Source organism: Fukomys damarensis, unplaced genomic scaffold (assembly GCF_012274545.1).
Source record: "Fukomys damarensis isolate Sample0158 unplaced genomic scaffold, DMR_v1.0_HiC HiC_scaffold_9, whole genome shotgun sequence".
NCBI lineage: Eukaryota > Metazoa > Chordata > Mammalia > Rodentia > Bathyergidae > Fukomys > Fukomys damarensis.
This window is the reverse complement of record NW_022900921.1, coordinates 5,433,708-5,437,273: the sequence shown is the minus strand read 5'-3', so window position 1 is coordinate 5,437,273 and position 3,566 is coordinate 5,433,708.

Sequence of the window (3,566 nt, the reverse complement as noted above, 5' to 3'; positions counted from 1 at the left end):
CTGTATTGTACCTAAAAGTTACCAATAAACTCAATTAAAGCTGGAAAAAAAAAAAAAAGAACTTTGTTATCTGATGGGAAGGAACCAAAACAGACTTGGAAAAGTCTGGAGGTGCCAGGGCAGATGATGGGTGTAGTTAGAAAACAGTGGAAAATTAGGCTGCTGTCAACCATGCAGAGAATAATTTATTCATCTGTTAAGACTATAGGCTACATCCTTCAAGATTAACCTTGTGAATAAACCGTAAAGTATGCATACAAAGTGCAGCGAACACAGGATGTGAATCTGGCCAACCATGCACAAGGGGACCAGAGCTCAGCTTCAAGACAAGAGGTTACGAGACACCACCAAGCTCCTTCCTCCAGTCACTCCTCCACTTCCAGAATGTTCTCCCATCTTGGACCGAGTCCGGGGTTCCATTTTCCTGGCTTCCAGCCAGATCTGCCTCTGTGCGCACCCTCCCAACACCAACCCCCTCAAACCCTCACCTGGGTTAAGGTGCCTTGACTCCCTGCAGCAGGCAGCACAAGCCTCCCCGAACTATGGCCGTCAAACTGTCACAGGGACCCAGAAAGAAGGATTCTGGGTAGGGGCTGGACTCACAGGCCCCTGGGCCACTCTGTCATTTCATGAGGCATCTCTCTTTCCTGCTGTGTGTGAAGTCCCTAGAATGGGCTCTGAGGAATGGGTCAACATGGGAATTTCCCCTGACAGTTGAAAACCAGTGTCGGGATGAAATAGGACGGAACAATGGATTATGGTTTCTATTCTCTCCCTGTATTACAAAAAAAGTGTCCTAGTAAGGCTGAGTGATAATTTTGGCAGTAAGTAGACCCGTGTCTCCAGGAAAAGCACTCCAGTATCCAGCAATCACCAGTTTCTGTTAGACAGGTTTGTCTTTGCCATTCAGACAGACTTGGAAACAGAACTTGGAGTTCAAACTTTGGACCCTGTACACACCCTCTGTGTGATTCAGGACTTGCAATTTAATCCTAATACTTGATTTTTCTCCATCATTGGATATAATACTAACACTTAATCTAATTGAGTTTAAGGAAGATTAAATGAGACGACACAAAAAAGACACAGCTCAGACAGCACAGACACAAGACCTTCTCACTGTGCGGTTATGGAGGATGGAGGCTATTGTGCCTGTACTCATGAAAGCTCACCCTATGTCCTCCAGGGTGTACTTTTATCTTAGCTTTGCTCTTTTTTTGGCCCAAGCTTGCTCTGCAGAGCCAGTTTCTTCCTCATTCTTTCCTTTTACTTTTTTTTTTTGCTTTTTTGAGACAGGGTCTCACTATGTAGATGAGACTGACCTGGAACTCACTATGCAGCCCAAGCTGGTCTCGAACTCACAGAAATCCTCCTGCCTCAGCCTCCCGAGTGCTGGGATTACAGGCATGCGCCACCACAGCCAGCCAGCGCTTGCAAGGCAGGCCACCAAACCGCTGAGCTAAATCCCCAGTCCTGCTTTTACTTTTTCAAATGAGCTTTGTAACCATTTTTTACTCACTTCATTCGTTCTTTGAGATGAGAAGAACCTGGAATCTAACTGGGAAGGGTCTGTGCTGTGGTGTCAGAGGTTAAGAGGATGAGTAGGACTGAGAAAGAAAGGCTGGCAGCAGGAGAACACAGGTAGTAAAGGTGGTGATTTACTCTGGAGAGGAGTCTGAGAAGGTTCTCTGTAAACAGAGGTCTTGGGTTATAGTATCTAGGGAGGAAGAGGGTGAATAATGTGGGAATTCTATTAGAATGTTCTAGAAATAGGCAAAGTTTTGAAAAGAGACTCATGGGGCTGTCTAGCTGAGGTTTTGATCTCTTCAGTCACAAGAGTCGGCTAGGTGATCTTCAGGAACATGGGTTTGGTTTGTGTGCACTAGAAAAAGAGAGCCTTTTATAGAGAGAAATCAACCCAAAAACAATGACTTTTTAATTCTGCCACTGTTGCAGTGGTCCTGTCCATTTTGGTTTTGAGGGTAGGGGCTTTATGTACACCCAGTCTCCAGGCTGTAGGGATGGAGGAGTGAGGAGTCAAGCTGCTGGAGGGTTTTGGAAGGGTGGAGTCAGCTTAGTTCCAAATGAGGTGCCTAAGGGTATTAAGTAAGGAATTTGAAAGAGGGGAGGGGAGGTTTGAATGGGTGGTAGGAAGGGTGAAGGTGAGGAGAACCTTGCCTAAAGAATCTCAAAGAGGCTGAACATAAGAGGTTTGTGTAGAAATGAGCTGAGTTGGAAAAGGGTTAAGGGTAGAAATTTAGTCCAGTCTAAGTAGACCTACAGGGAAAACTTGGTTAGGTTCTGTTTAAGGTGATTAGCCTTTTTTACTTTACCTGAGGATTGGGGTCGATATGCGATGTGGAATTGTCAGGTTACATTTTGGGAGGAGGCTGCCTGTTGGGTGATCTGTCAGGTAAATTCAGATCCATTTTTGGTTTGGATGGATGTTGGGAGTCTGGAGCAGGGAATAATTTCAGTGAGTAGGATATGTGCGGCTTTGGAGGATCTTTTGTTTGCTATGGGAAAGGCCTTTGTCCATCCTGAGAAGATGTGGACTAAGACAAGGCAGTATCTTTTGTTTTTTTACTGGAGGCATGTGAGTAAAGTCTGTTTGCCAGTCAGTGCCAGGGAGGGATCCCAAAAATTGATGGGTGGGGAAGGGAGGAGGTCTGAGGTTGCTCTGTGGGTTAGTGGTTTGGGATATGGGACATTGGGTGATAATCTTTTGCAGGGAGGCCCTAAAACGAGGGGTGGGATGTGTGTGAGTGTGTAGGAACTGGAGCAGAGGGAATGATCCCGCATGGAACTAGTTGTGGAAAGATGAAAGCAATTTGTTTTGCAAGCTTTCAGGAACGACCAGTTTTTTCATAGAGAAACCATCACTGTTCCTCTTGTCGTGCCCCCTATTCTTTGAGTACAGTTATTTCTTGGGGTGAGTAGGAAGGTACAAGAGGAAAACAAAGTAGGGAATGGAGAAAGGGTGGGTAGCTGCCTGTCTTGTCACTCCGTCAGCCTTGGTATTTCCACAAATGATATGTCTGAGATGTTTATCTGGTGAGGTAGGTCTTTGATGGGCATTGCAGTGAATGACAGCAAGTACAAGAGCTGCCCAAAGATGGTCTTGAATTGGGGGCCCATTTTGAATAGGGGTACTTTCTGCAGTGAGGAATCCTTTTTCAAGCCAGATTTAGACATTTACATGTGGGACATTATGTGCACACTTGGAGTCTGTAAATGTTGATGGAATTTTGTTGTTGTTTGTTTAGTTTTGTTTTGGTACCAGGGATCGAACTCAGGACCTTGTGCTTGCAAGGCAGGCACTGGAACCACTAAGCTAAATCCCTTGCCTTGTTGGCTTTATCTTTTGCAAGAGTAAGACCTCTAGTGAGTGCAATGAGTTCTTCCTGCTCAGAACTTGAATATGTGAAGATGCCCCATATGGTAGAGAATATCTCATCCCAAAATGGGTGTGGGGCAGTGAGGAATTAACAACAAAGAGTGAGTAAAAGTTAAATGGCCCTTTCGATCCCTGGTACCAAAAAAAAAAAAAAAAAAAAAAAAAAAAA